The sequence below is a fragment of the Sorghum bicolor genome, chromosome 4 (assembly GCF_000003195.3).
Source record: "Sorghum bicolor cultivar BTx623 chromosome 4, Sorghum_bicolor_NCBIv3, whole genome shotgun sequence".
Classification (NCBI taxonomy): domain Eukaryota; kingdom Viridiplantae; phylum Streptophyta; class Magnoliopsida; order Poales; family Poaceae; genus Sorghum; species Sorghum bicolor.
In genome coordinates, this window is record NC_012873.2 from 27,997,986 (window position 1) to 28,009,337 (window position 11,352).

The 11,352-nt window shown below is 44.1% G+C and overlaps 1 long non-coding RNA gene across 1 annotated transcript; it reads right to left on the minus strand.

Annotated features, from left to right (window-relative positions):
• LOC110434578 lies at positions 5,031-5,916 on the minus strand. Its single transcript, XR_002452118.1, has 3 exons — positions 5,837-5,916; positions 5,347-5,422; positions 5,031-5,089 (listed from the first exon to the last, which is right to left on the minus strand). It is a non-coding gene; the product is annotated as an uncharacterized LOC110434578 (long non-coding RNA).

Here is an 11,352-nt window from a genome sequence, read left to right on the forward strand (position 1 = left end):
GTCTCCCGTTCCTTGCGATCAAGAACTGCTTCAGGTGTTTCTTCATACACCAAGTCTGACTTCAACTTGATATCTCGAACTTCCACTCGTTCCTCCGGTACACGAAGGCACTTCTTTAATTGTGATACGTGGAAGACAGGGAAAATAGCTCGAAGCACAACTGGGAGTTGAACTTTGTACGCCACATTCCCTTTCTTTTCGAGAATCTGATAAGGTCCCACATAACGAGGTGCAAGCTTTCGCTTGGCTCTGAACCTTTGTACACCCTTCATCGGAGACACCTTGATATACACATGGTCACCAACTGAAAACTCAATCGGCTTCCTTCTTTTCTCGGCATAACTTTTCTGACGAGCTTGAGCAGCTTCCAGATGTTGCTGGATGGTACGGACTTGCTGCTCTGCTTCGTTCACGAAATCGATGCCATAATACCTTCGCTCTCCGGCTTCTACCCAATTCAATGGGGTTTGACACCTTCGACCATACAGGGCTTCAAATGGAGCCATCTTGATACTCTCCTGATAACTATTGTTGTAGGAGAACTCAGCAAATGGCAACCACTTAACCCAATAACCTTTTGAAGAGAGAGCACATGCCCTCAACATGTCTTCTATGATTTGGTTAACCCGTTCAGTTTGACCTGCTGTTTGGGGATGATAAGCAGAGCTACGGACTAAATGAGTACCAATCAGCACATGCAGACACTCCCAAAAACGAGCAGTGAACTGTGGTCCACGATCTGATATGATAGTTCGAGGCACACCATACTGACGAACAATGTGCTCGAAATACAACTCTGCATATTGATGTGGACGATAGTCAGTTCGAACTGGAATAAATCTAGCAACCTTGGTCAAACGATCTACAATCACCCAGATAGAGTCGTAACCCTTAGCAGAAGTTGGGAGTCCAACGATGAAATCCATGCTGACTTCTTCCCATTTCCAACTAGGAATTGACAAGGGTTGAAGCAAACCAGCTTTCATGTGAACAGCCTTCACACGACAACAATTGTCACAACGAGCGACAAAAGCAGCGATCTCCTTTTTCATCTTTGTCCAACAAAACAGGGGTTTTAGATCCTGATACATCTTGCTACTACCAGGATGGATAGACAATTTGGATGAATGAGCATCAGACAAGATCTGATTTTGTAGCTCACGGTCTTTTGGGACCACTAGTCGATCTTTGAACCAAAGAATTCCGTTCTCATCGACTCGGAAAAGCTTGGTTTCTTCTTCCTTCATTTTCCTCTTTATATGGTGGATGCCTACATCTATTTGCTGCAATTCGATGACTCGATTGCGAAGAGTACTCTGTAGAGAAATCTGGTGGAGCACAAGTGGATGCATAAGATGTGACAACAACGGTTCTTCCACTTGGATAGAGTGACAGTGCGCTTTCCGACTCAAAGCATCCGCAACCACGTTTGCCTTGCCCGGATGATAGTGCACTTGCAGATTATAATCTTTAATCAACTCAAGCCACCTTCGCTGCCCCATGTTCAGTTCAGGTTGGGTGAATATATACTTGAGGCTCTTATGATCAGTGTAGATATTACACAGATTACCCAGCAAATAATGCCTCCAGATTTTCAAAGCATGAACAACTGCCGCCAATTCTAAGTCATGAGTAGGGTAATTGTCCTCATGCTTTCGAAGTTGACGCGAGGCATACGCGATAACGCGACCTTCTTGCATCAACACACAGCCTAAACCAATACCCGACGCGTCGCAGAAGACATCGAAAGGCTTCTCGATATCAGGCTGAGCTAGAACAGGAGCTGATGTCAACAATGTCCTCAACTTGTGGAATGCCTCTTCACACTCAGGCGTCCACACAAACTTCTCATCTCTCTGAAGTAGACGAGTCATAGGCTTGGATATTTTTGAAAATTCTGGAATGAATCGACGGTAATACCCAGCCAAACCGAGAAAACTCCGAACCTCGTGTACCAAAGTTGGAACTTTCCAATCCAGCACTTCTTGCACCTTAGCCAGATCCACCAATATGCCTTCTTCCGATAAGACATGGCCCAAGAAAGGTACTTTCTTCAGCCAAAACTCGCATTTGCTGAATTTTGCATAAAGCTGATGCTCCCGCAAACGCGACAACACCACACGCAGATGCTCTGCATGCTCCTCTTCATTGCAAGAATATACCAAGATATCATCAATGAAGACCACCACAAACTTGTCCAATTCAGGCATGAACACCGAATTCATGAGATACATGAAGTGAGCAGGTGCATTTGTAAGACCGAAGGACATGACGAGATACTCATACAACCCGTACCTTGTCGAGAAAGCTGTGTTAGGTACATCTTCAGGACGGATCTTGATCTGATGGTACCCAGATCGCAAATCGATCTTGGAGAATACCTTGGCTTTAGACAACTGATCAAACAAGATATCAATGCGAGGAAGAGGGTATTTATTCTTGATGGTCACCGCATTTAGGGGACGATAGTCCACACACGTGCGCAAAGATTGATCCTTCTTCTTAACAAAGATAGCCGGACAACCCCATGGAGACGAACTAGGACGGAAAAGACCCTTCTTTAACAACTCATTCAACTGGGTCTTAAGCTCAGCTAGCTCATTGGGTGGCATTCTATAAGGTCTTCTAGAGATAGGAGCGGTACCGGGAATCAATTCAATTTTGAACTCCACATCCCGATCCGGAGGAAGCCCGGGCAAATCATCAGGAAATACATCCGGGAACTCACACACCACCGGAATGTCCTGAATAGCCTTAGATGTAACTGCATTCACAGTGCTACGGATTTGAATATCACGAGGGAGTTGCACTAGAAATGCCTCCTTGGTATTCAGGTCTTTCAACATCACTACACGAGTGGTGGTGTCGATAAGAACTCCATTGCCACTCATCCACTTCATCCCCAGAATTACATCTATGCCCACACTGGGTAGAACAACAAAATCAGCAAGAAACTGACGGCCTCCTATTTCCAGAGTTGTCCGCAAAACCACTTGATTGGTGGAAATATCATTTCCCGCAGCACTAATACAATAACTGCCCTTATCAAGTGTAATTGCCTTGATATTATGCTTAGACACAAATTCAGAACTCACAAAAGAATGCGATGCTCCTAAATCAAAAAGCACAAGTGCGTCACATTGGTTAACCAGAAACTTACCAGCCGTAACTACCTCACCAGCAGGGATTGCTTCCACAGTGGTGTAGTGAACACGCCCCTGGCGGACGTTCCCCTGGTTGACTTTCTTCGGTGGGTAAGGACAGTTGCTCTGCCAATGCCCGGTCTGATTGCAGTTCCAGCACGGACGGTTGGCAGGTGGAGTCTTGGCATAGTTAGGACCCGTGTTGCCCCTAGGAAGAGCAATAGAGTACCCCTTGCGGAAACCCGTCTTCGCCTGATTCTTCTTCACCGGAGGGCGATACCGCTGGTTAGGCGTTGGAGCACGGAACGGTGGCTTAGCTGCCACTGGAGCCTTGGACTGAGATGACCCTGCCCCAGCCTCAAAAGCCCTCTTGCGAGTCTTGGTCGCAGTGTACATAGTGTTATAGTTCTCTTGAGTGAGAGCATCACTGACAAACTCATTGAAAGTTACACACTTAGTGCGGCCCATAGTCTTCAGCAACTTGGGGCCCAAACCCCGCTTGAAACTAGCAATCTTTTTCGCCTCAGTGTTCACAAACTCAGGAGCATACCTAGACAAATGATTGAAAGCATGCAAATACTCCTTCATAGTTTTGTTACCCTGGGTTAACTGCATGAACTCAGTATGCTTCATCTCCATGACACCAGGAGGAATGAAATGCCCCTTAAAACCTTCACGGAAAAGATTCCAGTCAAGCACAGTGTTGGCTGGAAGAGCTTCCCGATACTGATTCCACCAGATGCCTGCCGGACCTTGCAGTTGATGAGCTGCATACTCCGCCTTCAAACCTTCAGTCAACCGAAGCAAGCGGAACTTTTGTTCCACCGTGTTCAGCCATTCCTCAGCTTGAAGGGGTTCTTCAGCCTCTCTGAAAGAAGGGGGCTTCGTATCCATGAAGTCCTTGAAGCTACTATACTGGTTAGGAGCTGGTCCTTCATGTGCATTACGACCACCCTGATTGGCCATCCGATTGATGGTCTCAGTGAGCATCATCTGATTTTCCACCATCATTTGCATTAACTCAGCAGGATTTGGTGGTGGAGGAGGAGGGGGTGGATTCATGTTTGCACGTTGTTCTGCACCTCGGGTGCCACGAGACATCTGTAAAGACATAGTCAGTGAGCATTGATGATGACAAGATTTGCCGCAGAAGAAATTATATTTATGCCTGAAAGTATTCGAGAGAATAGCTTTACAGAAAAGGCACAATAATTCAATTCCACAAAACAACATCACCAATCCAACACATGACAGAGATATCCGCAATATGCACCACAACGGAAAACATCGTCATAACATAACGAACGTGTCAAGATTACACATTGGGTCCACAAAGTTACACTACAAGAAATTTGCCATCTTTTGACATTTAACATTAGTCATAATACCTAGAAAATAAGTCATATGTTGTCATTTGTGACTTCAAGTTGACAAAAAATAAAATGTCAAAAGATGACTGTCTTTAATGACCACTTATGACTTTTAGTGGGCAATGTCATAGCATTATGACTTTGATTTTAAAATTCACAAACACTTATGACTACTTATTTAAAGTCATAAGTTTCTTGAAGCTTGCCATGTAATTATATATAATTTTAATTTCATATTAACTAAATTTCATGCCTAATAAACATCCATAACATGTCACTTTATTCATCAACCACATACATGTGTAAACCATAGCTGCCCACAACACTCATCAACCATATAAGATAAGTTATCTCAAGTTTTCACTAAAGCCAACATTACCAAGTCTGCTTGCACAATTCATGACAAGTCACCATTACACAAGGAATAACACACATACAATCTAGCTAGGTCAAATGGCAGGCACAGGTCATATATTTGCTTGCACAATCTAACTAGATTCACTACAAAATGCCTCATCTCCATCTTATCAAAAGAAAAAATATTATATGTTTGCTTCCTCCAAGGCCTCCCTCAACCTGTAACATCAAGACAACATAGAAAAAATTAGCAAGAAAAATTAGACTAGCAAAATGATTTGCATACAAGGCACCACAATTTATTTATGTTCTTTACCCCCACACGATGTAGGTCCAGTTTTTCTATACGATTAAGACATAATGGAGCTAACAAAATTTCTAAGGATCAATCTAAGTTTAATGTAAGACATCAAACAGATTTCAATATAAAATAAAAATATATATCATAAGCAACGGCTAGGGAAATAGAAACCTACCGATACAAAAAAGTAGTGCTGCTGCCAAGAGCACATTCAAATGCCTTCCCAAGGTGTCCAATTACACATGGAGCAGCTGCAATTACAATATGATGATGTCAGACTTGGCTGATATATATCAACAAGTTCAGAGAAAATTGGTACACGACATAGTATATAAGTCTCTAGACTGCAGTCTCTTTGAGTCTCCCAACTTCAATTTATAAGTCACTCTTTATCAATTAGAGGCTGGCTTTTGTATCACAATATTACAATTTTTATTTTTTTTTCGTTTACCTGGTATGATTAATAGATAAGAAACAAAATCCAAAGTTGTTTATTTCTGTAAAGACAAGCATCATATGTTTGTTCTCAGCAAGCTACTAGCCGATGCATTTGAAATAATAAGTCGACCATGCATGGGGATAAATTGCATAGTTCCGTTGTTCTCAGTATTTCCATTCAACCAAAAAAACAACATATGTTTGGCACTGTCAAAAAGATAAATTACCTTCAAACCAAACTATCTCGAACCCAAACTATCTCAAACCCAGCACCAAGAGTAACCACTTCAATAAGACACAAGCAAATGATCAACACATTCCTTTGTTCCACAAAACTCACAGCCTGGAGATCACTTGATGCCTGCAAGACCTTAGTCTTGTCTGCAGAAAACAGCAATAAGCAAATATCAGCATTGAAGCTAAAATGAATATATATAAGATAAGGCCATGGTATAAATAGGGTTAGCACAAGTAGATGCCTCTGTAGATGGAACCAAATGACTAGAAATGACTGGCTTACTGAACCTTTTTGGTATACTAAGTTCTGAATACCATTAAATTTAAAGTCATACATCTGCAAGGTAAAAGCAAGTGGGGTTTTTTTGAGGAAAAAAAGCAAGTGGGTTTTAATTTAAGGTCAATCACGTGACATGCTAATGCTTAATTACATTGCATATATTCAACTAACAGTAATGCAAGTAGTGTAGAACATTGCATATATTCAACTAAAAGTTCCAAAATTTTGTTCAGTTGTAAGAACCAATACACCACCATTAATGAATCTGGGTTGCCGCTACTGTGAATTAACATCATAGAGACAAATATTACTAACTGTGTAGGTGAACATAACAGCTACATGAACTGTCGCAGGAACAAAACCAAACAACTAAAGACAAAGATAAGAGTAGTTCTCTGAACCTGAAAGTTGAATGAGGTACTGCAGTATAACTCCAAACCCATGTCCTCGTGGAGCTCAAAAAATAAACCTGCAGGTTGAAAGATAATTGTTTTGCTGAAAGATAAGACCATAGAAATAGCTAGTAGAGAAAATCCAAACAAAAGCACATGACTCAAGCTATGCACTGGACAAACACGATGCCTACTACGGCACCATCCATGGCCCTGTCACTAAACGGGTACACCATGGATTAGCCTCTCTACCATAGCACCGAACGGATCTAGGGTCCTCGTTGACCAGGAGAAGCCATCAAGATCCAGGCCATTGCTGCTCAGATCTCAATTGAAATAGAGAAGCTAAGTTAGGGATTGGGTATTTCACACAGCACAAATGGAGAGATGGACCTCTGGTGATGCTCGGGATCCCGCTCAGTAGGAAGAGGAGGGACGGCTCCGGCCTGTGTGCGGCGCGGCGCCCAAAACCCCTAGGCCCAGCCATTGTCGTCCCGGTGCGGCTGGCCCGGCGGCGGCAGCATGGGTTGGTGGAGCAGTGCTTGGGGTCGGGCAGTGGATGAGGCACGGACGACACAACTGGAGAGGGCGACGCTGGTAGCAGCCCAGTTGGAGGACAGAGCGGGTGGGAGCAGGTCAGCAGGGAGAGGAGGGCGGCGTGAGAGAAGGGTCTGGGAGAGAGAGAACTGACGGAGAGAGAGGCTTCGTGAGGAAGACATCGCCCAGGGAAAATGTCAACATTATTGTGTCGTTTTCATTTCTTTATTTTCTTTTTATTTTCTTTTTTATCATCTTTTCTTATTATTTTCTTTTTAAATGGTAAACTGTGATATCAATATATACGACACCATTTTTAATGTAAACCATGAATATCAATGTACGGCACTTATCTAAGGTTCATTCTATTTAATTTAAGCCACCACTTGGAATTTAATCGGAGTCATAAATTACGCCCATGATTTGTAACGCTTATTTTTTTCTATCAATGACCCTATTAATTATTCATCACAGAAAGGGGAGTGCAGGGGAAGGCAGCCCGTTGTTGTTTAATGTTTTTGGGGAAAAATGCACCATGAGGAATCGAACCGTGACCAGCTTAAGACATTTTTTATGACATAAATTAATCAAAGTCACTAAGCTAAGTTGCCTCCACAAAAGAAGTCATAAACTAATCAAAGTAGTGACTATTTAGTCTAATGTCATGAGGTAAAAGTCATAAGATGGCAGATTTCTTGTAGTGTTATTACACCATCACAGTACAAGCCTATGAGTCAAGGTCAAAGTTTCGAATTACAACATGGTTACAAAAGCATCACCACTAGCTGCCAGACTACAAAAGATCCTCACATGACACTACCCACTACTCCCTACACTCCAGGCTCGTCGTCCGAGTCAGCGTCGAAGATCGCCTCTCCATCCTCGTCACTAACCGGCTCAAGCTCCTCGTCCTCCACGTCCTCGTGCAAAGGTGGTGCAGCCGCTGCTGGTCCATCGACCTCCATACCATCATCATTGGCCACAATCACCTGAGGTCCCACCTCTGGATACACGGGTATAGGGCGAGGAATAGGGTGTAGCAAGTTGTTGAGACGGTGAATCTCCACAAGACCAGCCTCAATCTGATCCTGCAGATAGTTCTCCCACTCAAGCGACTGAACTCGGTGCATCTCCCATGCTCGGCGCCTGTTCTCCGACACACGGAGTGCAGTGTCCCTCTCACGAGTAACCTGCACCAAGCGCACCTGCACCGTCTCCCTCTCTCTAGACAACTGGCTCATCTAATCCTGCTTATGATCTCTCTCTCTAATGGCCTTCACCCACTGCTGCCTATGGTACTCCGCAATGCCTTCCCAGTCATTGTGGTCCTTCTGAGCTTGCTCCAGGAGTCTAGCTTGCTTGCGAAACTTGCGAGCACGCTTTTCAGCCTTCTGTTGCATCTCCTGAGCCTGGCGAACAGCCACCATCACCTATGCATAGGTGTTCTCTCGCTGACTGATCAGCTTGAGCACAGCCATCATAGCACTCATAGCAGGACTAGAACTCTCAGCTCTCTCTCCCCTGCCTCGAACCAAAGCACAACCATTAGCCTGTTTCCACTCCGCCGCTGCTGGGTCAGCACGGGGAATGGAGGCCGCTGGTCCTCCTGTCAGCTCATCACCAAACCTCTGACAGATATTGAGCAGCATAGCTTGGGCTGCAACCTGAGCTGCTTCCCAAGGAGTCTGCCCATCTGAGTTACAGGTCCACCCTATCCATGCAGGCCTGCCCCCATGTGGAGGGACAACTCCCTGCACAGCAAACCACTGCAACTCTCCTGTCATATCCACCTCCCACCGAGAATACTGAGGTGGCTCAGTATACCCCACAGACTGTAGCACTCTCGAAAGCAAGGTAGGAGTGCCAAACTCGCTCAAGAAAGTGTCACTGGGGCGAGGTGAAGCGGGCACGTCCATCTGCTGAAAGGAATAGGAATACCATGGGTAAAAGAGGATTAGTTTAAGCAACATTTATTTATTTAATTAAAAGAGACGACATTGTAAGGGAAGGAGTAGACAGAATGTATGTATGAATGCGACATGATGCATGCACGAATCGTACGTCCTCACAAACTTAGAAAAATTAATATTCTAACGGATATATGGTGGCATACATTCGTCTCTCGACACGATAACTAGCGATTTACACGTGCGCTGTTAGAGTACCTGCAGAAAACTTTATTTCAGCCCAACAGTTCCTAAAATATCACTCAAGAAAGCAGTAAACTAAGTGCACATTGCTTGGACATGCCCAACATGCACAAACAATGACACCACAGCTAGCCGAGAAATTAAATGCTCCCCAATTAAGTTTCTTTCGTGGTTCCATGGTTTCGACATGTAACCACTCCAGAAAACCACCGCGAACACTTCTCTAGACCGCCGTTCGGACGATCATGCTCTGACAGCTCACACTTACCAGAGCGTAGGTGCGACGTTGCATAATTTAAATCTAGCGACATATGTGGCTAATTCACATATGAATGCTACCTCTACCATTAGACCACAGGGTAGCATAGTGCGGTCATCACACATCCATACCTGAGTACTGCCGGAGATGCATAAATAAAACCCACCAAGTCAGTACTTAAATAGCCACCTATAGTCCTTATATGGGCAAGGAGGATTCGACCTCTGGCATAACTTAAGTGTTGATTTACCATTTTATTTAGAAACTCTTTTGTTTTTAAATACACAAACGCTGCATCTATAATGCTGAACTTGCTCCGCTACCAGCTGTCACAGAACCGACCAAATTATAAGAGTTCAAGTGTAGAAACGATCGACAAGCAATCAAGTTTCCAAACTTGAGCCCATATAATCCCGGTAGTCAACTGAAATCACGAAGGATTTCAAACCAACTCGCAACAAACCAAGATCGTAATAGTTCAACATAAATACAGTGAATGTTACATAGTCATTCATTGCTGTCGAAGCGGCACCACATCGGAGTCATTAAGTTATTACAACACATGTTCGAAGTAGCGGAAGCAAAACAATTACACACACTAGTTCAAAGTTTAGTTCACAAGTTCTTGTTATTGCCAGAGTCTACACCATCCTTCCAAAAGCAACAGGTATGAGTTTGTTAGAGAACCGTGCCCAACGGTTAGTCCTCATCCCCAGCGGGATGGAGACAGGTCTTCCAGAAACCGTCATAAAAGATGTCATCTGCAACAGGTAGGAATAAACCTTGAGTACGAGAATGTACTCAGCTAGACTTAACCGTCTAGTAAAACATAAAAGACACCAAGGATCATGCAAGGCTAATATATAAAAGTAGAGCTGGTTGACTCAACATTTTGCCAAAAGCCTTTATTATGACTAACCCATTGTAAGAGCATCATATTTATTTATCATCAGCCTACTGCTAGATTAGCACCTGTACTAAAGCACTTCACTTGATTATTACAAGCAATAATAACCATATCAAGTTCATCATATGTTCTTCCTTGCTATCATCATTATCATGAACCAAGTTCATTAGTGAATGCTACGTTTGCCGCTGCTCTGTCAAGTTCTCACTGACCGGGAGAGACGGCGATTCGAATCGAATTCCTATCCAGCTGGAGGGTTATTCCTAGCACTCACCCAAGCATCCCCCGTCGGAGAGCCAACGGGTCACCTTTTGTACGACTCAGGAATCGCGGCTGCGATCAGCGCCGCACTCCTAGGGCTACCACTCTGCCAGGGAGGTCAGGAATTTTAACTCACCTGCCTTTGGGCTTACGCCAATGGTCCCCCGCACACCGCACTTCCTCCGGTAGTGCGCACTTTATACTTGCCGGTCTTCCGACCTGAGTCATACTACTCGGCTTCGCGGTCGGAACGAGTTATCCGGCCAACTAAGTGTCAGGCATGCGTTCAACATGACAAGAGGAAGTACAACGGTCGGTCCTTAGCTGCCACAGACGGAGTTACTACAACCTTGCAAAACTCCGCCCGGCTTAAGTCAAATTTAATCAGGTTCCATCCACGATAGCACATATAGTCCATCGTGACCCAACATAACCCTATATCGCGCAGGTGACAGGAAATCACCCGACTTCTACCGATTAAAGCATGGCTAAGCTGCTACTCGATCCTAACTCTACAACCAGGGTATGGTAAGTTATCTGGACAAGGATGGAGTAAAGTGCAGCTAAGGTTTCATCACAACTCCTATACTTAATGCATCAATAGATATAACATATTAAGTAAACTTTCGAAAGTAAAGGGATACTTAGGATGCTCCGGGGCTTGCCTTTCACGAACGAGGCTGGCTCGTGGTTCGGGCACTCAACTTCTTCTTCGGGCTT